General features: G+C 41.7%; 1 pseudogene across 1 annotated transcript; it reads left to right on the top strand.

The window, feature by feature from the left end:
• Window positions 1-112: 112 nt before the first annotated feature.
• Window positions 113-23,222, top strand: LOC308523686 (RNA-binding E3 ubiquitin-protein ligase MEX3C-like; annotated as a pseudogene). Its single transcript has 2 exons — window positions 113-155; window positions 21,829-23,222. The product of its transcript is annotated as an RNA-binding E3 ubiquitin-protein ligase MEX3C-like (transcript).
• Window positions 23,223-25,434: the final 2,212 nt, after the last annotated feature.

Here is a 25,434-nt window from a genome sequence, read left to right as displayed (position 1 = left end):
TAGATAGGAGTGGAGCATGGAGGCAGAGACCGATGATTAGGGTCCTCCCTGAGATGGAACGTACTGGAGATGCATGAAGTCAGAGGAAGTTTAGTAGAAAGAGACTTTAAAGATGCCGAGGAAAACGGTGGCCCAGCAACAATCCCTGTGTAAAGGTAAGTGGTTAACATTGCGCTAGAAGAGGAGTGCCTCTCCCTCAGAGCCAGTGGGAGGGAAGAAGGGATAGGGATATATTGACAGGGCTTCTGATGGGTGGCTAGAGCCTTTTCCAGAGAGCAGATGTTCTTAGGTTGGGTTTCCTGGAAACGGAGCCTGAGATTGGGGTTCTGGAACAGGTGAGTCATTGGTGCTCACCATAGAGCTCTCAGGTGCAACGGGAAGGAGAGAAGCAGGGTAGGGCCAGGGAAGAAATCATTAAGTACAGGTTTTCTGCTGAAGCTGAGCCTCAGCCAGATCCCTTGGGGGGGGGGGGGGCATAGAATGTGCATGGCACCAAAGCACTGTTCTTCCTGAGGGAAAGAAGCCAGGCATTTGTATCCTTTGTCCATCAGTCATTAGCCAGCTTCAGGTTGCCTTCAAGTAGGGTGGGGGAGGGCATAACACTCAGGTATGTATTCCCAGGCTGGTGGCTTGCATCTGCTGAAAATAATTCTCTGGCAAAGCAGGCAGGTGTGAGCCATTGGCAGCCAACACTGACACAGATAGAGGAGGGGTATACCTGCCCGGGATAGGGGATTGGGACAGGTCACCATGCGATCTACCACACAGATCTTCTGACACTCTAATAAAATGCTCATTTTTAAACTCCCCTCTCCCCTCCTTGGTCATTCACTCTCACAAACCAACTCTCTGACAGATATTAATTAGAATGTGAAAACAGTGTAACCCCCTCAGAAATCCTCCCCCTCCCCCCGCCCCAAATACACACCTCCAATGGTCTATTGCTCTCATATTTTTTTATGCCTGGCTGTTCCAGATTCATAGACTAAACTAAATATTAAGTAGCAAAGGGGCTTATATGTGTTACAGCCAGCATCAGGATGGAAAATAAAGGGGCTTCTGGGAAACAGGTTATCTCACTCATCCCATAAGTAATAGCTTTGTATATGGGCTTTGGGGACAGAAATCTTATTGCCTGGACAAACAGATGAACATCTAGAGCAGCGGTTCTCAACCTGTGGGTTGCGACCCCTTTGGGGGTCGAACGACCCTTTCACAGGGGTCGCCTAAGACCATGGGAAAACACACACATAATTACATATTGTTTACAATAGCAAAATTACAGTTATGAAGTAGCAACGAAAATAATTTTATGGTTGGGGGTCACCACAACATGAGGAACTGTATTAAAGGGTCACGGCATTAGGAAGGTTGAGAACCACTGATCTAGAGGATCGTTTTGTATGTAAGAAGACAGATTCATCTTCTTCTTCTCAGTGATGCATGTGCAAAAGCAAACACACTTCTGCATTAGCCAGACCTAAGACAAGACATGCCCCATCCACTGAGAGTTTTAATATTTGAAGAAGGGGTAAGGATTTGTCTAGCCAGAAAGTTTTAACTCTGGTTGCACTAGAAACATGGGAAACTCAAAGAAAACAAAACAAAACAAAACAAAAATACTTAGGTGGATTAAACAGAATCTTAGCATAGAGAAAGGGGACAAGCATTGGTTTGTTTTAGAACTCCCAGGAGACTATAATGTACAGCCAGGATCTACTCTGATGTTATTCAGTAATCCACCCAAAGCTCAATGGTTTAAAACAGCAAGCACTTATTACTCTGGAGTCTGAGAGTCAGCTGGACAGATACTAACTAGTATTTTTGGTCTAGGCTGGGCTTACTCAGACATCGGGGGGCCAGCTGTGTCTTGGGTAGGCGGTTCTGCTAATCTTGGCTAGGTTCTTGTATGGTTGGGGTTCAGCTGGCTTTTGACTAACTGATCTAAGGTGGCTGGGGCTGCGATGATTGGTTTCTGCTCCATGTGGTCTCTCATCCTCCAGGCTAACCCAGAATTTTCAAATGATGGCTTGGCAGGTTCTAAGAGGTAGAGTAGAAACACACAACATCCCTTGGGTTCTAGACTCAGAACTGGTAGGGCTTCCTTCTACCACATTCTATTGGCCAAAGCAAGTAACAGGTTGGCCAGAGTCAGTCCAGGAAAGGAGTCAAAAGTTAGAGGGCCATGTGGATTGATAGAGGGAGGTCAATAATTGAGGCCAAGAATGCATTCAATCTTTCACTTAGTTCTAAATCCCTAACTTTATATTAGAACAATGGACTCATCAAAGTGGTCATTTAAGACTTAGATATTTGATTCACAGATCTTTTCATTGTTCCTCCCCTCATTCACACCTCTTCATGATGGACAGTATTTGAACTTTGGCCTATAAGATGGCCTGCACGTATTTACATGCAATATGTACCTATCCCTATTCTTTAAAAATATTTTTATTGATTTTTAGAGAAAGAGAAAGGGAGAGGGAGAGGAAAAGAGAAACATCCATGTGAGAGCAGAACATCAATCAGCTGCCTTTTGCACAGGATATCACTTACAACCCCTGGCACGTGCCTTGACCAGGAATTGAACCAGCAATATTTTGGAGCATGGGATGATGCCCAAACCACTGAGCAACTCCAGCCAGGGCTCTATTCCTATTTTTAAAATCCTAATTCACTTCTATTATATTTGTGCATGGACTAAATTTACATAGTGTAGGCCAACAGATAGATGGACAAGTAAAAACACATATTTAAAATTCATTTTCCAAAGTTTTCACTGTGGAGTATAAATTGTGAAGTGAGATCTGGAGCCTATGCTAAGAAAATGATTAGGGATATTTAATCTCTCACATTTTGACAATTCGTATCAGAAGAGCCTTGCTATATTTCTGTGGGTTTCTTTACCTGAAAAGTGTTGTTCTAAAGAGGATGGAAGGGTAATGGAGTAGTAATTCCTTCCGTAATTCCTTCCGTATTCCTTCCTCCCTTCCGTAGTATTCCTTCCATTCCGTATACTTTCAATCTGGACAAAAACACATTGAAACAGATTATACATCTTCAGATGACCCATCATTCACTTTTGAGTCAATCCTCAATGTGAATATTAAGATCCTTTTTTATCTTTGGCCTTTTCCTGAATTGGTACCTTCATCACTTGGCCCTCCCTTTTCTACTTAACCTCACCCTCTCTGGCCTAAAATCTGGCTTGATTGGAGTCATTCCTGGTCCCTTATTCATGATCTTGTAGTGCCTCCCTGTTACTCCATCTCCCTCATATGCTTCTCTCCTCCTCTCCTCTCTGGTCTTTAATATCCTACTATGTTCTCAAAAAACTGCTCAGTACCATCTTTCATGTGTCTTGACTCTTTGGGCCACACCAATTCTTTCATCCCCTGAACTTATTATCTAAACCTACTCATACCATTCTGTCTTAAATATCTGCCTGGCTCTGTTAGCAATGCCATCTTGCCTCATCTGATTGGCCTGTGAGTCTGGGTCAAGCCAGGTGAACTGTTCTGTCTGCTCAGCTGTAGCCAGAGAGTCACAGAAATGTCAGCTCCATGAGGCCAGGGAGTCCATCTGCTTGCCTCATTCTGTAGCACTTAACACATAGAATATGCTCAATAACATCTATAGAATGAATGAAAAAGAATAGGCCATCAATAAATACTTAATAGACTGGTGTTTTGGTATAAGAAACAACTAAAATGTTAACATTTGAATGGATGTGTGATACAACATTTGTCTATTTATCTATTTAAAATGAGCCCCTGTTATATGGAAGACTATGTGCCAGGCAGTGGGGAATTACGCATAAACAAGATCCAGCCCTACCATCAAAGGTCTTTCAGGCTTGTGTGGAGAGACCAGCATGACTGGGTGACTTTTGTATACCAGGTACTGAAGCTGGTGATGTTGGAGTAACTGGCTTGTGTATCAGCCACCACAGTAAATAGTGTTAAAGATCCTAAACTCTAGGATGTAAACTCTATGATTATTGGACCCCAGAGAACGCAGGGCCTTGCACAATTATTTAACTCTTCTGGGCCTCAGCGTTCTCATCTGTGAAATGAGAAGAATATATTGAAAGAATGTTCTTTCTTTTAAAAAACATCCCTCTGATGGAATGGTATGATTTTAAATCTCTGAGGGCAAATCCAAACCCCAAAACTATGGCATTATTCTTCTATTGGTCTGGTGCCAGCACGGCTCGCCTTCATCTCATCGTGGCTGAGAATATTGAGGTTCTCAAGGCAACTCTGTAAGACCGTCAACCTCTGTAAGACATTACCTAGCACATAGCCATCCTACCGATGACCCTGAGTTTTGTTCAAACATAACAAAACAATGAGGACAGAAGTGTTTAGTTCTTCCTGACTGGGCCTAATCTAAAGAGCATTTTGTTAAATCCTACTGCTCATCCACCTACCCAAATGTTCCCTTTGAATCTGCCCGGGAACATAATGTAACATTTGGAAATTTATCACTAGTTCCCTCAGACTGAACAAGTGAGTAATAGAATGCTTGTTCAGGCGAATCCTAGACCTCAATCCAGAGCCCTTGGCATTGGCCCCAGGGGCAGACAGAACCCTAATCCCTGTGACTCAGGAGTGGTGGCCCATTTCCTCCAGACTCACCTCACCACCATCATCATGGGGCTTCGCCTTGCCCCATAGTTTGGAGGCTGCCCAGCTTGACAAACTGGCAAACTGGGCACTTAGATAAACTCGGCCCCAAAGCGGGGGCAGACAGGGCCCCTCACAGTGGTGCGTTAACCTGGCTGAACCGTCAGCAGGGACGGATTCTTGCAATGCCCATCTTTCGGAGCCTCTCAGCCCTGAGAAACTCTTTGCTTCTGGGACAGCAAATGCTGTTCTCCCACACAATGAGCAAATGCCTCCCGGCAGATGGGCCAGGCTGCCGTCCCTCACAGTCAGCAAACTAAAGGCTTGTTAATCCAAAGGGAACGCAAAGCCCAGGAGCCTCCATGGAAAGCGCCCTTCCTCTTACCCCATTCGGTCCTTTCTAGGTCTAAGCTGGCTGAGAGCTACACATGCCTGGAGAAGGAAGTCTCCCAGGAACGGGGCAGCAGGCAACCAACATTCTCTCAGCATCCTGAGGGCTAGTGCTCACCAGAGAGGCAAACGTTACAATTTTGTGACAGGAAATGGGCTTGTCAGATCAGTTTGTGAGTGAGTTTGTCACCATGAATGCAGAATGTTGCCTGTGGGAAGGAGAAGGAAGGAATGCCTCTCTCTTAGAAAAACAAAACAAAACAAAACAAAACAAAAAACAAAAAAACCTCTGCTGGAGGGTGTTCAGGGAGTTGTGTGCCCTCTGCAGGCTGTCTTCTTGATGACGCCTAGGACCCAATTACTTGGTCCAGGGGCTTTCCCATCAGAGTGAAAGGTAAAGGATTTGCAATGGTCTATAAAACCCTTGAAGACCTGTCCTCCCTCCCCTCCCACTGTCTCCTAAGCCAACTAGTTCTAACAACAAGGCCTTTCTCCCTTGTTTTGGTTACCTAGCCCTGATTATGACTATCCCCAAATAGAGCGGTTAAAAAGAAAAGAGCAATCATTGGTTTTGCTTACAGCCCCGCAGTTTGATCAGGGGTCACTGGAGAAGGCTCATTGCTGCTGTACATGGTGTCAGTTGACAGGGTTCAGCTGGGGACTGGAGGACCTGCTTCCAGGACCACTCCTCCACACAGCTCTGGCTGTCACCTGGAGGCTCAGCCTCGACCCTCTCCACCTGGGCCTCAGTGGGCCTGGCTTCCTCACAGCATGGTGTCCGGTTCCTAAGGGAGAGAGCTGAGCAGATGCAAGTCACCTCATGTCACTTCGTTCATACTCGCCACACTCCACACTCTGGGGGAGTCACAAAGGCCTGTCCAGGTTCAAGAGCAGGACACATAGATCCCACTTCTTAATTCAGGCCAGCGGATGGCAAGGCTCTGGAAAGTCACACTGGAGAGGAAATCTTACGGTGGAATAGAAAATTCATGATTATTCCTGTTACGCCAGGCATGCTTCCTCCCAGGACTTGGCCTTTGCTTTCTCTTTGTCTAGAATGCTCTTCCCTCAGATATGCACTTGGCTCAGATTCTCAACAGTTTTGGTTCTTCACTCAAATAGTTTCTTCTCAGCAAGGTCTTCCCTGGGTGTTCTGTGCAAAGTGAAAACTCACTCCACTTCCTTACCTCTTCCCTGCTTTCTTTTTCACCATCGAATTGACACCATCAACATGCTGTTTGCTTATTTATTTATTTTACTGTTCCTTCCATTAAGTTGTAAGTGTCCATTAAGGGAAGGCATTTGGTCTGTTTTATATTGCTGTTTTTCCAGAGCAAGAAGAGTGCCTGGCACATAGTGTGGACTCAATACATTTTTATTTGAGTAAATTAATGACCATCTGCCCTCAGAAGATGTAAGTGACCATTTGTTCTCATTTACTTTGGTCCTCGGGTCCTGAGTGCAGAGCCAGGTACAGACACTCTCTGTAAATAAAGTAAGTGGTTTTAAACTTTCTCAATTGAAAAAAACGACAACAATAAACCAGCTGCATTCCACTTACAGTCACTTATTCACAATGACCCCCCTCTCCTCATCTACAAAATAACAGTGCCAGCCAATCTGGTTCTTAGATTCTGTTCCCACAATGCTACTCCTGTCTCCAGTGAGAGCCAGGAATTAAAAAAACAGAAAGAGGAAAAATCCCAGGGGATGCCCAGGAGATGAGGCACAGCTCGGACAGTAAACCTCTGCGTATCTGCCTAATCTTTCCGTGTTTTATCATCTGAAGAAGTTGACCTGTAAATCATCTTTAATGTTCACAATTTATATGTCTTAGAAAATGGGAAGAAAGCAGGGAGACAATTAATTTAAATTTTATTGGGAACTTGATTGGGCAATTCTGGTTTTTACTTAGGTTGTCTGCCTTGAGCTTATTCGTACATTCTCCAGAGGTGTTTGAAATAAAGTAGTGACATTTCAAGGTAGGTTAGTAAAGACTGCTCTAAATTGGATGTGTTCTTGAATTTCACTTAAATATTATTCACTAAAGAATACGAGTTGTATCAGGTTGGAATGCATGGACCCCATCATCAGATATATTGTTCCAGAAGTTCAAATTGAGTCTGTTCTTAGATGAACTTATGACATTTCAATGTATATAATTGGCAAATATTTTCCTCCTGCCAAAATAAAGAGAAACAAGAGCCATGGATCCAAATATCTTCAAGTTGGTGGACAGGATTGTGACAACAACTGGGATGTGACACTGGAGTCAACTCAATAGCACACATGGCTCCCTTGCTTCAGGACCCTGAATCTGGGAATGTCTATGGCAGAGGGTGGCAGTTCTCCATGTTGGCAGTGGCAAGGGTATAGGGCAAAGGGGATGACAGAGCCAGGGTTGCTTCCTTCTCAAGCAGGGGTTACAAGAATGAAGGACATGCTTTGAGCTCCTTCTCAGACTAGGTATGGAGATTATAAACTATTAATGTCATCTACAGGCAGAAGCACTTTGAATATAAATGAACCAGCCAATGAGCCTTTTGATTGGCATTTATATCTCTTTTTATAGAGATCACATAGAGTAGTGTTATAATTCTTGACAGATTTGATTGTAAAATATATGGGACAGTAAGCTCCCTGGAAGAAAGAAAAGATGATTAATATTAATAATGGACCAATAATACACAACAGATACCAGTAATATGTTTTGTATTTATATAGCTATTGTTTTAACTCATTGGAAAACACTATGCTTTATTGTTAGGAATGCAATAATAATAATAAGACACTACATTATCTAGGTTACAGAAAAGAAGACATTCAAGCTAATCCCTAAATCCAATTAATTTCTTTACTCACATAACAGAAAAAAAACAATACCCATTTGATTCTACTATTCACACTAATGTATTCGAAGAAATGTGCCTGATTAAAGACATAGATCAAAATCGAATAACTTGGTTCAAATGCAGCTGGTCTCAGAGCACTTTGGAAGTGTCAAGGAAGACTGGGGTTCTCTAAAAAATAAATAAGGGATCGGAGAAACAAAGTATATTTATCTCACAGTGATGAGATCTTTTGTGTTTTTGTTTTCCCCCCTTCTATATGCAGGATGCTGAGTGAAGCAACTCTGAGCTCTGTCAACAAAAATACGGTTCTAATAAGAGTGTGTATTGTTATGGGGGAAACTATTTCACTAAAAAATGTACATCTCCTAGATTATACCTAGCACTTGGAAAATTGCGAAATGTTTTACCACCTCTATTTCCCACTTCCTCCTCTCTTCTCATGACTCTATCCATGGCTTCATGGAGAAAGGTAAAAGCAGAAAACAAAAAAGAATGGCTCTTGTGATTGGCTCAATGTATGGTTTCCTTTTCAGTCAAAATAGAGCAAATCAATAAGTAAAGTCATATATATCAAATCTTCATTTGAAAGGCATTTGGAATGCTTTAAAGACAAATATAATAGGCAGTAGAATAGAGGTAAATAGGTATAATATGTGGAAATTGTGATCCCCATAATACTAGTAAATAATGACCAGTACATTGAATTCTGAAAAGACCTAGTCACTTCTTAGAACGACTTAAATTGGATTTGAATTTTTTTTTAAACAAAGAAGAAACGAATAGCTACACAGTTCACATAAGCACAACCACTCTTCTCAGAAAAAAAAACAAAAAAACAACACCTGTTTTATTTTCTAAGATTTGAAAGAAGGTTTTGTTTTAATTTAATTTTGTATTTTTGCTGTTTTTGTTTGTTTGTTTTTTGGTCTTTCTTCCCCTGTGGGCTTTAAAAATTAGATTCTGATGATAGAAACAGAAATACATTCTCCCAGCCTATCCCCTTAGCAAACTGCTGTGGTTTGGAAAGCTCATCTTACACGAGATGTTTTGAGTCCCCATGCAGCATTCACCTCTGATATTGTGCACCTTCTATTCAGTGATGCCCCCATTAGCCTTTGCTGCATACACAAGCTATTCCAGAGCTTTGTGGCTTACACCAAATAACCACTTATTTGCTCGCATATCATGGGATTGGTAAACTGAGCTAGACTAGACTGGGCCATTCTTCAGCTTGTTTTACCTAAGTTCACCTTTGTAGCAGCTGCACCTGGCAGCTGAGCTGGAACTGGATGGGTGAGAATGACTTTATTCCCATGTCTGGTGGTCGGCAGGCTAAAGGCTAGGGAACTTTTTTTTCCCCCTCTGCTTGGCTTCTCCAGCAGGTTAGCTTGGGCTCCTTCAAACTGCTATCTCCTAGTTCCAAGTACAACACAAAAGAGCAAGTCTCAGTGTGCAAGCACTTTTCTGGCCACTCTTTTCATTACACTTGCTTATGTCTCATTGGCCAAAGCAAGTCATATAGTCAAGCTCAGATTCAAAGGTTGGCTCAGACTTTACTATGAAAGGCAAGAACTGCAATGTATTTATGGCTATATTTTAAATTTTCATTTTCATTTATTTATTTATTTATTTATTTATTTATTTATTTTTAAATAAATTGGATTTGAATTTTTTTTTAAACAAAGAAGAAACGAATAGCTACACAGTTCACATAAGCACAACCACTCTTCTCAGAAAAAAAAACAAAAAAACAACACCTGTTTTATTTTCTAAGATTTGAAAGAAGGTTTTGTTTTAATTTAATTTTGTATTTTTGCTGTTTTTGTTTGTTTGTTTTTTGGTCTTTCTTCCCCTGTGGGCTTTAAAAATTAGATTCTGATGATAGAAACAGAAATACATTCTCCCAGCCTATCCCCTTAGCATTCCACTACTAGTTCAATATTACTGCTGTTGCTGGAGAGAAGAGAACACCTTCCCCCTGTTTACACTGTAGCCTGAAGGAAAGAACTATAGCTTCCATTTCTTGCATAAAACTTTGTGTTGCACAATGAGGCCAACTGTGGGGCCTATGAAACTCTCTTTCAGAAAGCGAGGATATGCCTCTCCAGTTGATGTGGGAGGAAATGAGAAACCTTATGATTTAAGAGGTGTGGGGAGAGTAGGTAGAAATGTGTAGAAATGATGCAGGTGAAAATCGTGTGTGTGAATGTGTGGGCATGCACACATAAGGCGAGAGATGAATAAACTTGCATTTCAGTGTTAACCAGTTTTATTTATTTATTTTTTTAGGGCAAAGGAGAATTATGGAACAATTTTAGACATTTATAAATCTTTTTTTTTCCAAGTCCACACCAGGACTTGTTGTGGGATAAGATAGAGCTAAAAACATTAGCACAAAGCATTCTTTCTCTGGCAGACCCTTCCAAGGTGCTTTCTTTTCTTTCTGGTAGTCCCCTGAGGTGTCTCAAATATTCCCACAATCACAATCTTAGCTACCGTGTGGTGTCTACCATTTTCCCTGCTTCAGTTCCCTGCAGGGATGTCAGCTGCCAAGGCTGCTGATGCTGGCAAATGCTTTTGAAGATTCTGGGGTCTCAGGTGCTGATGAAGGCTTTGTCTCCACTAGTGATGAAAGTGCTAGCACCAGCATTGTTGGGTCTGCAGGTGCCGCTTTGTGTTTTTATAGCTTGTAAAGGTTTTCCTACAATAGCAGCCTATAGATTTTGCTGGCTGCTATTTTGGATTCCTTGACTCAATTGGAGCAGTTTTCCTGTGGTAGTTTTTTTAGTTTATCATGCAAAGAGACCTGCTTTCCAGTCCTTCCTATAAACCTTATATCGACTGCGTTTGGCCATTAAAAGGTGTGTATCAAGCAAACAAGAGTCTGTGGGTCACCTGAGTGGCTACAGCTTGTGAATCTACCTGTGGTCAGTTGTGGGTAGTTGGTGGCTTTGTTGATCTCAGCTATGCCATCTGACATGTCTGATGGGCTTAGTTGGAGACCCGTGGCTCCACTCCATGTCCCCTCTCATCCTCCAGCCGGCTACCCCAAGATTTCTCTCAAGGCAGTGCCAGAGTTCCAAGAGAGAGAGAGCAAGTGCTCAAAGCCTCTTGAGGCCCAGGCTCAGAACCTTTATAATGTCACTTCTCCTCCTCAGAGCAAGTCAGCAGACCAGCCAGATCCAAGAGGTAAAGAAGTAGATTGTCTCTCTTACTGGGAGGAGTCATAAAATCACATCACAAGGGACATGGATATGGGAAAGGCAGAGAATTGGAGCCATCTGTGCAGTTAATCTAACTGCCACATACTCCATCCACCTCTTAGTCCTGGGGTGAGGATAGGTTGGCAACTCAGACAAGGTTAACTACATTTTAGAAAGATTAATTTGGCAATCCTTCTAAAAAGGTGGAGGATAGATTGATTTAGGTAATGGTCAGAGAGGGTGGTATAACCAGCAAAATGGCTTTTGCCTTAAGAAGTGGTGAATCAGAAGGGATGGCAAAGAAGGTATCCACGGTGTGACTGACTTGTAGTGAATGCCTGGAGGGGAGTGTTGAGGTGAATAATGTGGCCACTTTCCTGGCTGAGGTGAACACAGAGCCTTGTTGGATTGGCCACGTTCACATGGTCATTGAAGGGAGGAGTGACAGACAGCACAGGGCCAGATATTTGCCATCTTTGTCCCATCAAGGGCAGCAGCAGTGAAGTTAAAGAGTTTTTGAAATCAATTAGGAGGCAGAATTTAAAAAGTATTGGTGATGAAGTGCAAATAAAGGCAAACTATTATTCTAGAATAATCCTAGAATTTGGATTCAGGTAACGGATGAGTGATATCATTTCTTCACCATTCTATTCTTATTATATAAATATTAGATTTGAGCCTCTATTATATAGGTAGGTCCTTTATCCTATTGTAGAAAGAGCACATTGTTTTTCTTGTCCTCTGTTGGTGCATAACAAACCATCCAAAAGCTTAGAAGCTGCGATAGTAAATTTTATGTCAACTTTACTGGGCCATGGGCTGCCCAGATATTTGGTCAAGCATTATTCTGGTGTTATGCTTAACATCTTTATTGGTAGAGTAAGTAATGCAAAGTGCCCTCTCTAATGTGGGTGGGCTTCATCCAATCAGCTGAAAGCTTGAATAAAACAAAAAACGCTGACTGCCTACCTCCTTCCAATCATCTCCATCCACCCACCCCTGAGTCAGAGAGAATTCCTTCTGCTTGACCACCTTGGAACTAGGACATCGACTTTTTCTTGCCTTCTGAAACATCGTCTCTTTGGGGGTCATAAACTTCCTGGCCTTTGGACTGTAACCACACCATCAACTCACCATTGGCCCTCCTTGGTCTCCAAGGTGCCGACTCACCTTGCAGATCTTGGGACTTGTCAGTCTCCATCATCATATTCTCCAATTTCTTAAACAAACAAACAAACAAACAAACAAATAAATAATTCTAAATGTTTTTACTCACACCCACACACAACAACCATTTTACTTCTCAGAATTCTGTAAGTCAGACACTTAATAGGATGGAGCGGGGATGCTCTATGACACCTTGGGGCCTCAATCTGCCTCCCTCTGGCCTCTCTCTCTCAATGTGGTCTCATCTGCAGAAGATTAGTCTGAGCTTAAGAGTTTGGCAGATGCCTCAAGAGCAAGTTTTCCTGGAGGATACACATTGCTTAAGCCTCTGTTTCTATCATGTTTCATAATATTCCACTGGCCAAAGCAAGTCTGATGGCCAAGCCCTGAGTCAGTGTGTGCAGCCACCAAAGTTAAAGCCTGTCACATCATGGGGGGTGGGGGGGACGCATGCTGGTGTTGCATCTTGGGCATATTGACTCTGATGGATCTATGTGATATCAAAGCAGGAAGAGTCAGGTGACAATATGGGTCTGAGGCTAAGTATAAGTGATTTAGCTGGATAGATACATTTGGAAATCATGAATATATAGGGGCAATATGAGAATATTTCACCATCAGTACAGCAACTAATTAGAAAAGATACTGCTTATAGCCTCAAAGCAGAGTCTCAGGGGTCCCTTGTTATGTGGCCTTGCCCCTTAGTTATTGGATTATTGGGAGGTGTCAGGAGTCCCAGGAAAAGAAGCAGGACAGCCAGAATAATGAGAGGATGAGGGGGGGGGAGGGCAATGGGCACCAACTACTTACTAATTGGTAGAAAATATTACAATGTTTTATAACTGCTATGAGTATCAGCATTATACCAGGCAATAGCTGAAACCATGGTTAACCATTGGTAGTTTGGTTAACATTGTACTAGGACAGCTTTAGATTAAACTTAGCCAATATTCAACTATTTTGGTCTACAAAAAATATAATTTTGTATACTGCAATCTAATCACCAATGAAACAAAAATAGGTCTAAAATGTATACCAAAATTTACTTAATTGGCAGGTGAACAAGAGGAGTTTCCAAAGGAAATGGAAAAGAATGGCCTATGGAAGGCAAAGGGGGAGTACAAAAGAGGGCGGGGACAGGCAAAGGCCTTGAATACCATATAGTAGTGTTCGAATAAGATGAGGACCAAATGGCCTTTGTATTTGGTAACTAGGAGCCTTTTTCAGTTCAATTTTGGGAAAAGCTCAGGTCCGAAATCATGTTACAGAGGCTTATGAACCACCCGGAGGTGAGAATTGACAAAAATGAGTTTAGAATAATATTTCCCAAAGCTTTGCTGATAGTAAGGGGAGAAAGGGTAATTGATTGGGAAGTAGGGTTAGGGGAAATTATATTTTTAGATGAAAAATATTTGCTCACCATTCTATAAGGAATGGACAGGTACTTGAAGATCCTTCAGCTTATTGTTGTAAGATAATTGGTCAAAAAGGAAGAGTGGAAAGAGCAAAGTCCTGGAGTTGGGAGCCTGTGGTTCTGGTTCCAGTGTGTCCAGCCTTGAGGGCCTGTTTGGCCACTTCATACATGTCATTTTTTGTAAATAGTAGTTCTCATCTTGATTGCACAGTAAGGTGGCCTGGGGGAGCTGTTCAAGTTCTCCATGCCCAAGTCTCACCCGAGACTGCTTACATCAGAACCTCTGGGGTGCACTCAGTATTCAGGATTCTTTTAAAGCTCCTAGGTTATCCCAGGTGTGTTCAAGGTTGAGAACCACTGCTTCAGAATGTTAGTTATTTGTTTCCTATTGCCTCAGCTTTGGTTCTTTAGCCAAAATTCTGAGACAACAGATAACATCCCACTCATCAGTCATGACTATCGGAACAGGCCATTCTCTGACAATGGTGGCTGTTGCAGACCTTCTCTCAGGACAGTGATTCTCAACCCTTGCTGTGGATTAGAATCTCATGGCACTTAACAGCATACTGATGTCTGGACTGCACCCAGAGACTTCTATGGTCTGGGATAGTGTTATGGGATGGTGTCTCTCAAAAAAAGTTATGTTGAAGTTCTAACCCCAAGTGCTTTAGAATATGACTTTATTTAGAAATACAGTGGGGCCTTAACTTACGAGTGTCCAACTAACGAGTATTTTGAGATACCAGCTGTCTCTCAGGCAGATTTTTTGCATTGAGTTGATAGAGTAATTTGAGTTAACGAGCTCCTTAACGAGCTCCTTAACGAGCTCGGTTTCAGAATGAATTAAACTAGTAAGTCAAGGTCCCACTGTAGTATCTTTAAAGATGTAATCAAGTTAAACTAAAGTTGTTAGGGTGACCATAATCTAATAGGACTAGCCTTCATAAAAAGGAGTAAGTTGAATACAAGACATGTACAAAGAAAAGATTATGTGAAGAGACATAAAGAGATGACCATGTTAAGATGGTGTTATGCTGGCACAAGGAACATCTAGATCTACCAAAAGCTGGGACAACTGGCTAGTGTGGCTCAGTGGTTGAGTGTCAAACTATGAACCAGGAGGTCACTGTTCAATTCCTGGTCAGGACACATGCCCAGGTTGCAGGCTCCATCCTCCATAGGGGCCCTGAAGGAGGCAGCCACTCAATGATTCTCTCTCATCATTGATGTTTCTATCTCTTTCTCCCTCTCCCTTCCTCTCTCTGAAACAAAACAAAACAAAACAAAAAAACACATACAAAAAAACCAAAAAAACAAAAAAAGCTGGGCCAGGTAAGAACGGATCCTTCCCTTATGGGTCTCAGAGGGAGTATGGCTGCCACCTAGATTTTGAAATTCTAATCTCTGGGACAGTGAGACAATACATTTTTTATGTTCTAAGTCACCCAGTTTGTGGTACTTTGTCACAACAGCCCTAATAAATTAATACAGATTGGTTTGGCTACTGGTGGTTTTAAAAGTGGCCCAGGTGATTCTAACATGCCAGGATTGATTTTCACAACTACTAAGGCTAAGAAGTGTGTAGCAGGGGTAACCTGGGTAGAAAATACTGTCAAAATCAGGTTAGAAGCCATGCAAATAGAATTATCACTGTATAACATTTAAAACCTAGGAACATGTGAGTAATTTTAATACCTAGTTATATATTTCTTCTTAACTTAGGCTTCACATTATAAAAGAGGCACTTTCTGTCTTGCTCCTCTTCAATTTCTTGCCTTGAGCTCATTTTTTATGTACTTTCTCACCTTGAGCTTCTGGATTTCCACTGTGTGCTTTATAGGTCTCCTCTTGGTGTAGCCTTTAGCTGTCATGCCTCAGGGCACTGTCTTGCACCTATCCCTCTCGGACTTTATCCTGTTCATTTAGAATGTACCATTTCTCCAATTTGTCAAAGTTACTTAGAATTCTGATCCTGCAGCCCAAAATTCTAATTCCCATTAGTCAAGGAGAGTCCCCAGGACAATTGAATTAAGAATTATATGAACTCTGGGAGGAATCAATTTGGAGAAGATCAGATAATGGAAGGTTTATTATATTATGCACTGCATTAAAGTGTAAAGATGTATGAAAGATAAATGGTCAATGTATGAATTATACAAAGAGTTCCTTAAACAAGACTGTGAGACCAATTCCTGCCCAGGCATAATATGAGATGTAAAAGCTTGTCACTGTCACTCAGAGTGTGGTCCACAGACCAGCTGCATTGACAACACCTGGGAGCTTTTTAGAACTGCAGCATCTCAAACTCCATCCCAGACCTACTGAATCTGAATCTGCATTTTGACAGCATTTCCAGGGAAGTGCATGTATATTACATTTGAGAGATATCCGTGTAGAAATGGTTCCTGCCTTGAAGAGCTCACCATGGTTGAGGAGGCAAGACACAAACTTGGTAGCTCAGTGCTTCTCAAAGTGTAGCCTGGAGGACCATTTGTATTTGAGTGACCTTCAATACTTGGTAAAAGAAAGGATACATTTGGCCCCTTCACAGCCCACTTAATTAGAATCTTTGGGATGGGTCTCAGAAATTTACATTTTTGACAAGTTCTCCAGGTGACTTTGATGCACATTAAAGGTGGAGAGTAATTGCTCCAAAACAATGGCAATTTATTTCACTTCAACACACCTGAGGAATAGGACACCCTTCCATTAGTAACAGTGGTTGATACCGGCAGCATTCTAGAAGGGGCAGCTGCACTGTCCTAGACCAGTGTCATTCAAAGGTCGGTCCACAGATCGATAACATGGATCTCCCCTGGGAGCTCTGTAGAAATGCAGAATTTCAGACTTCACTCTGTATCTACTGTTATGGGCTGAATTGTGTCCCCCTCAGATTTGTAGGTTGAAATTGAATCTCCAGCAGCTAAGAAACTTTAAGAAGTTCTTAGGTTAAAATGAGATCTTTAGGGCAGGCCTAATCCAGTATGACTGGTGTCCTTATAGGAAGAGGAAATTGGGGCACGATGTGTGTGTGCACAGAGTAAAGACGATGTGAAGCAGAAGAAGATGGCCATCAATAAGCCAAGGAGAGAGGCCTCAGGAGAAAACAATCCTGCCCACACTTTAAATTTGTACTTTGAGTCTCTAGAATTGTGAACAAATAAATTTTTGTTGGCTAGGCCAATGGTCGGCAAATTCATTAGTCCACAGAGCCAAATATCAACAGTACAACGATTGAAATTTCTTTTGAGAGCCACATTTTTTAAACTTAAACTATATAGGTAGGTACATTGTTATTAACTTAAATAGGCCACCCAGTCTGTGGCACGTTGTGATGGCAGCACCCTGATAGACTAATATGCCAACTAAATTAGGATCCTCATTTGTTTTTAATCCTCACCTGAGGATATGTTTTTCTTGATTTTTAAAGAGAGAGAGAGGAAGAAAGAAAGAGAGAGGGAGAGAGAGAGAAATATTGATTGGTTGTCTTCTGTATACTCCTCAACTGGGGATTTGAACCTGCAGCCTAGGTATATGTGCTGACCTGGAATCAAACCCACGACCTTTTCGCTGTACAGGATGATACTCCAACTAACTGAGCCACGCTGCCAGGGCAGAATCTGCATTTTCAACAAGATCTACAGGTAATTCATATGTATAAGAAAGTTTGAGAGGCATGAGTCTAGGACAGTGGCTCTCAAACTCTCAGGGACCTTGAGAGTTTGTTTAAATACAGATATCTGGCCCCACCGCAGAGACTCTGCTTCAGTAGGCGGGGCTGGGGCCAGAAAAACTGCATTTCTAACAAGCCCTCAAGGGGATGCCACTGTCCTTACTCTGCTGCCCACACTTACTATTTGGGCCCAGCAGCATCGACCTTACCTGGTAATTAATAGAAAAGCAAATTTTGAGTCCCCAACCTGGACTATGACCATGTTTTCTAACCCTATAGAGAGTCTGGGGCAGGGCCCAGAAAAGTGATTCTGAAGTTCAAGTTTGAAAGCTGGTGGTCAACACAATCTGTGCAAAGGGTCCAGGAGTAAGTAGGTTCCCCCTGCATCAGGGAACCTGTGAATGTGATGTGGAGGCTGACTTAAGATTCTATATGCGATCTTAAAGTCAATTGTCACTTGAAACACCCCTTGCCCCCCAGGTGAATATTTTGACATTTTCCTGGAAGGCATGCTCTCACCCCTCCATTAAGAATCTCTGCCAGGTAATGACTGTGGGCAGTAGCTAAGGCAGTGGTTCTCTGCATCAGAATCGCCTGACTATTGGGTACCACCCCAGCTTTTGATTCCCTTGGTTTAGGATAGTGTCCCAGAACTTATCTTTCTCAGCAAATTCCCAGTTGATGCTAATGCTGCCCGTTCAGGGATCAAGGCTTGTAAAATATTGGGATATGAGTCAAACCTTGATTTCACGGATCTGTGCTCTGCCTAATAGCACTTCAAGCACTGTATTTTCTCCTTCTCTGGCTTGGAGCACAGATACAATGCCTGGAACTAAAGCAGCCTTCATGGGACCACAAACTTACATACCTAAAGGCAATGGGCCAACAAAATAAAGATGGATGAGTAGCCAGTTAAAAACACAGAGCCAATGCCAATAGCCCTCTACCCCAGATGCTGCATTTTGCGGGGTAGTTATATTTATTCTTTGAGCCATAGTGAATTGAGTTGTCTGTTAATTATAGCCAATATCACTTCTAAATGATAACAAACTTATCTGTATAATGTTGATAATAATAATAACTTTAAAAACCCGCAGCAAGTAACCTAACATAACCAGGTTTCTTTCTCTTAAGTTAGAACATAAAATAATAATCATAAATAAATAAACCCCAACAACATAAGAAAACTATAAAACTACCACCTACCATCATTATCATGGTATAAAATAAAGGGCATCTTACTAGTAACCTACACAAAAAGGTAGACAAATTTAATGGACTAAATGTAGCTTCCAAAACATCTTTGCTTCCTATTTTGATGAAGATGAGTGAAAACTTGTCAGAGATTTCCAGACATCTTTAGACAGACTCATAGTTCAGGCAAGCCAAGATATTTATTTATTGAGTAGTCTCTATGTAGCTTACATCAATAATTACTAATAGGTAAAACTTACTTTTCATACTTATGCTTGAATTTGACTGTATCTTCCTGGCTCACACTAGACCTCTAAGTTTGGTCAACACCTTCCCATCAAAGTTCCTTTGACCAGTCCATAAATTGCTCTCACTGGCTGTGTCCTGATACATGTGTCTATATAAACACACGTATGCTCATTTATCCATCAGCAAGGAAAGAATTAAACAAACAGTAGAGTCACAGAAAAACTCAAAAATGGCATGTGTATCTTAAAATATGCTTTACTGATGTGCTCACTGTCGAGAAACTGCTTTGCTCAAACAGAAACCCAGCCTGATTTTTTTTATTTTTTTGGTTACAAAATAATTAGTCCCTAAGTCAGCTTTTAATCTTATGTTAATGAGACCCCCTACAGTCTTGGCTCCTACCTTCAAATTAGAGATTGATCTATAATTAATAAGGCTTCTAATGGCAGTACCTGAGACAAAGGAGATCATTGGGGCAGCTGGGAAGAGAGAGCTGAGAAGTGGAGAAAGGGCATTTACAATTGCATGCTTGCCACATACTAAGTTGGCTCCTGGTGACAGAAGCAGGTGTCTCAGGGCGGCAAGTCTGCTGGCTCAAGCTCCTCTAATAAGGAAAGCAGCTAAGCTACCCCTCTGAGCTCTTAGGAGGGACTATGGGTGCCTGCTTGGCCCCGGCATGAGGTTTTCACCCAAGCTTGAAAAACTTGCTTTGGATTGTTTTTTTTAAAAAAAGGACCAGGTGAAGGAATCATTTTTCCCCAGCCATTTTTGGAGCCCTGTTACTCCTCTGTACTGTAGTTTTACAGCCTCAAAATTTCCTGCGATTGAGAGAGAAGCACTTGCTGATTAATTAAAGCCTAATTTTCTATTCTATCATAATTGCAGCAGTAGAGGGGGAAAAAGTAAGATTTATTATTCCAAAAATGAAAATGATACCCGGACTGCTTGGGCTTATTATGAGCTCTGTGTTACAATTTGTTTTCAATTGAATCAATAGAATAAACATGGAAATGAGCTCTGTGAAATAATTTATTTTTAAAGGATCTTAATGAAAGCCTGCATCATTTCATTTTAAAAATTTTAGACTCTGCCTGGATAGACTTAATAAAGACAAAGGAAAGAGGAATGTAGGTTTTGTGGTAGATCAGAGTCAAACCGACGGTCAACCTGTGTGTGGTTTTATGACCATGATTTCTAACCCTTTTAAGGACTCCAGAGTGGATCCCCTGTTAGCTCACAGTTAATTTCAGTTCACTTCAAATTTTTAGGCTGAGCACAGTCCTGGAGGGTCGGGGCGGGGGCTGAACTGAAACATACCGGGAAGCATTAGCGAGGCTGGCTGTTTTGGCTCTGTCTCCTGATTTGGTCCTGAGCATGTGGGCTGGGGTGTGAAGGCTGTCAATGTGACAGGTGGTGACCCGGCACCCTGTGATCAGAGCTGGCTCTCCCAATGCAATTACCTGCCTCACTGGTTCTAATAGGAAGGAAGGGTTGGTTTTATCTCTTCACTTTCTGCTGAGTAATTTACAAATCTTTATAACCACTAGTTGTGAGGGGGGGCAGGTAAGAGGGGAGTGGTCAGTGGGGGACACCTGGGGAATTTTAAATTTGCACTTTGTAACTGTTCCATTTAGGTTGGTTAAGTGCAATATAGTGCTAAGTCTAAAAGAAGTAGGTTACAAAGTTGCATATGTATATTTACATTTATAGAAAATTTATTTAGATTTATTGTATATCTTATATGTTCTATATATTTTATACTTATAGTATATATAGATACCTGTGCATCTCATGGCTGTGTCCTGATACATGTGTAAATTATGCATGTAAAATACATAATTTATATATAATATATGCATATATTTATATAAATGTTATATGTGTAACATATACATATACACTTCATATTTTAAACATATTTTATGTATATATCTATGACACATATGCGTATCATATAAATATAGTGTCTTTATAGGTGCATGTATACCATATACCATAAGTTTGTATGCATATTTACATTTTAAATGTAACATATTAAATATGTATATATGTGTATATTTATATTTATAAAAAATATTTCTAATCTATATAGCAGTGTTTATGTGTGTGTGTGTGTGTGTGTGTGTGTGTGTGTGTGTAGATAGGATATAGAATATACACCAAAATATCAAATGGATAAAATGGTCTTATCTGGAAAGTAGCATTGTGGATAATTTTTATTCTCTTTGTGACTTTCTGTATTCTCTAAATAATCTACAAATATAAAGTGTCACTTTTGCAATCATAGAAAAGTCATTTAAAGGAAAGAGAGAGGAGCCCTCCTGCAGGTCCAGCATATACTACTCAGGACAATTATTTTTCTGCCGTGATGAGTGAGAGTTCCTGTTCTCCTGATCATGGTCCCTGCCTTCATCTCAGATTGCCGACTGTGTCTGTATCGTCTGGGGCCAAGCAGCATGCTCTGCAAGCTACATGGGTTTGGAGGGGTCTAGGATTGATCCCTGTCCTCCTTCCCTTCCATTGGCATGCATGAGCTCACTCATCTGATAGGATCACAGAGAATCATGGGGGTCCCTTAAATGTTCTTGGTGTTCACTGATGCTAATACAATTTATCACATACATGTCTTCCTTCCCTCAATCTTTCATGACAGACAGGGGGAAATGAAACTGAATCTGATAACACACACGTTACACAAGTTCCAGACCAGTATTTCCATGTGTACAAGAACTAGGTCCCTGGGCATCCCCCTCCCAACGAGATTCTGATTCTGTAGGTCTGAAGGGGATCCAAGGCACTGCATTTCCAACAAGTTCCCAAGTGATGCTCAGGGTGTTGGTCTCTGGACCACTGTTTGAGGGACCGGGTCAAACGATTCTGAGTCTGGACCCACTTCAGCAGCATCAACACCAATGACTTTGTTAGAACCACAGATTATCAGAGGTGTTGAGCCAGGATTTGCTTTTTCATTAGGTTCCCAAAATATTCAAGTGCACATGGCAAAGGATGGTGAAGCACCTGGATGGACACTGACGAGAAAGACACGGTTGCTCTACAGAGGGACGAAGCCCAGGGCATGATGGCAGCGATGCTGTCCCATGCCTGCAGCCCCGCAGCTATGGGGCGGTGGCCTGCCTGAACGGGGGGAGGGGGGGGGCGGGGGGGGGGGCGGGCGACCTGCTGAGGAGAAGAGTGTCAACACCACCAAGTGCGTTCCTGTACCTGTTCTGAGCGTGTCACTGAGACTGTCAGTTGCCAGGGTTGTAAAATGAAGGCACTGAGAGCCAAGACAAACACATATATCAAGATACCTGTTCGTGGTGAAGTGCCCATTTTTGTTATTACGCAATGGATAGATGCTGCCCTGGCCAAGAGAAATCCTCTCGGCTGCAGAGCACTTCTCCATGATCCCTGCACCTGGAAACAAAAGTAGCCCTGCCCTGGGAGGGTTATCAGTCCTAATCTGCCCACCAAACCACTGTTCAACTGAGGGTCCCACATGGTGTGGTAGGATTAGTAGTTGGACCCAAAGGAGCACCTATTCAAGTGATTCAGCAGCAAACCCACGCATAATAGTAACTGAACAGAGATAAGGAGCCTGTCTCTGAAGTAACTGGGATGCCTAGAAATAGAAATGCATAGAAATGCATACTGTCATGCATACAGGAAACTACTCTGAGCTCAAAGAAGAGAATGATTTCCATTACAAAGGTACTGATAGAGCTTTGAAAGTGGCACTCTTAGCTCTGAGTGGCTCACCTCCAATCCAGCTCCTCCTAGCCTTGCAAGAATGATACCCAATTATCGAAATGATAGTCCCAGTTCTCTGGGTAGGGGTTCCACAGATTCTACTAGAAACAATAGACTGGCTGACTAATATCCAACAAGCCCTTTTACCACAGGAAACTTTTGTTCTGGAGATACACTACCACCTCTGTAGTCTCAGAAGATCTTGCAGCTGATTCTCTTACCTTTAACTCTTTACCAACATCCATGCAAACTATTTGGACTCCATTTGAAGCAGTTAACCCACTCTCTGGCTTTGGGGGCCATCCTTCTGGTGACACGAAAACTCAGTGTAGAGGAAGTCTATCTCCTACATTTCCTGAGAGCATTGAACACCCATTTGCTTGGAGGATTAGGAGCGACCCACCTGGTACAGGCAACTATGTTGGCCTGGTTCCAATATATACCCCTGCTTTTTCTAAGGGTACTAATACTAGTAGTTACCCATCTTCCAATGGTGGAGGTTCCATCTCTAGCTCACCTCTAGAATTAAGACAAAAGCAGGACTGGTTGATTTGCTTTGACAATGAAGTTATTGCTGCCCTAGTGCCATGTGGCCACAACCTCTTCTTCATGGAATCTGCCAATAAGATCTGAGAAAGGAGAACACCATCATGTCCAGTTTGCCAGGTGGAAATTACTCAGGCAATCCAAACTCACTCTTAACACATCCATATGCAGTATATACACATACTGAATATATAAAAGATAATATACTACATATATATGTGTGCATATATATATTTATATAAATAATAAAAGCATAATATGCTAATTAGACCAGACAGCCAAATGACCTTCTGAACGAAGCCAGGTCTGCGAGGGCCAAGCCCCTTGCACGAATTTTGTGCATTGGGCCTCTAAGATATATATATATATATATATATATATATATATATATATATATAATCATTGTAAAGGAGGCATGGGTATAATGGTATCCCCAGTAAACTTCCTAATGAATTCTTATGACTGTTATGGTCACACTAAACCTAAGTGAAGATCATCACAGGCTGTGTGAGCCTATGAGAAAAGTATATACATCTAAGATTTCAATATAGTGGGTCCCTAAGCCTAACCACAGTTTACAGAGGGCACTTGGTATTGCAGATGCTTCAGACACTTCCAGGACTGCCATCTTTACACTGCCAGTTTTGACAAAACAGGTTTTGTTGTTTTTTTAATTTTACAGCAACTCATGCCTAATTCTGCAGGGTTGCAAACAACTTTTCAATGCATTGTGAATTACTTATCCTATATAATAAAAGCCTAATATGCTAAGTGTCCAGTCAACTGGTTGGCCATTAAACCAATCAAAGCGTAATATGCTAATGATATGTTAAGGCTGCTCAACCACTTGCTATGACATGCACTGATCACCAGGGGGCAGACAGTCAACCGGTTGGCCAGTCACTATGACGTGCACTGACTACCAGGGGGAAGACACTCCAACTGGTAGGTTAGCTTGCTGCTGGGGTCCAGCAGATCAGGACTGAGCGAGATGGGCCAAACATGCCCTGGAGCCCTCCCATGGTCCCTCCCTGGCTGGCCAACCTCCCCCGTCTCTCCCCGACCCTGATCATGCACCGGTGGGGTCCCTCGGCCTGGCCTGCACACTCTCACAAGCCGGGACCCCTTGGGGGATGTCGGAGAGCTGGCTTTATCCTGATCCTGCAGGCCAGGCCGAGGGACCCCACTGGTACACGAATTGGTGCATCCAGCCTCTAGTTAGTAGTAATAGGGCTGATGGCAGTTTATTCAATCTCTGGTTATAATTGGGACAAAAAACTGCTACATTGACCATCTCGCCCAGCTGGTATGAACAGTGGGTCAGGAATACAACTGCTTCTATTGTGAATTTCTACTCATTGCCTCCCTCTGTGAATGTGGAAATGGCCACTGGGTTTTTCCAATTCAGAAAGGGATTTGGGCTTTGCCTATATTGTCTAATAATTGAGGATGTAAACATTCCATTCATTAGTCTGATCAAGCTATTGATTAATTTTTAGATTCTAGATAAAAATGTGAAACATTTTATGTTTAATCCATATTTGCCTTGAACATTATAAAGATGTTTTTATTTTTTAGGAATTTAGGGAAGTGGGGGTGGGGGGGAGAGGGATAATACTGCCCTTAGCATAATTCACAAAGCAGCTGTGATGACCTTGGATCAGTTTACTTCACTTCAAAACTATTTCCAATCACAAGGAAAGATTTCCTTAAGATATACTTTTACATTTAACCTTGGATGTCTATGGCTTTATCCTCAGTATGTTCCCAAATCCATGCTGGCATTGAAAGACAAAACATTATACTGGCGGAATTTCTACTAATTATTTTTGAAGTGTTATTTTCCCAACACAAAAGAGCTTTTATTGCCCTGGCCAGTGTGGCTCAGTTGGTTCAGAATCATCCCATGCACCAAAAAGTTGCTGGTTCACTTCCCAGTCAGGGCACATGCCAGGCTGGGGTTTTGGCCTTGATCTCTGGTAGGGGCCGTGCAGAAGGCAGCCTATTGATGTTCTAAAAATCAATAAAAATTCCTGTTTAAAAAAAGAGCTTTTTTTTCTCAGTATCACAATAATAAAAAATTTATGTATATTGAATAGTAAATAGACACCTTTTATTTTGTGTATACACTTGAAGAGTTATATTTCATATAAAAATTTATAAACAATGGTTTTTATTTTGATTTTTTTCAGTATAAAAAATTGCCTTGATGGTATATTTTGATGTAATGCTAATTGCTTGTAGAATAGTTGAATGTCAGTATTAAAACTACTCTTTAGCTGCCATTTTGTAGATATGAACATATGTTCACCAAGCATGTATTTTGTATTTTGTTGCATTGTTCACTACAACTAATAAGCCAAGGAAT

Source organism: Myotis nattereri, assembly GCF_964212035.1.
Source record: "Myotis nattereri genome assembly, chromosome: 8".
Classification (NCBI taxonomy): domain Eukaryota; kingdom Metazoa; phylum Chordata; class Mammalia; order Chiroptera; family Vespertilionidae; genus Myotis; species Myotis nattereri.
Note: the sequence above shows the minus strand (reverse complement) of the source record. Positions and strands in the feature narration are given on the sequence as shown.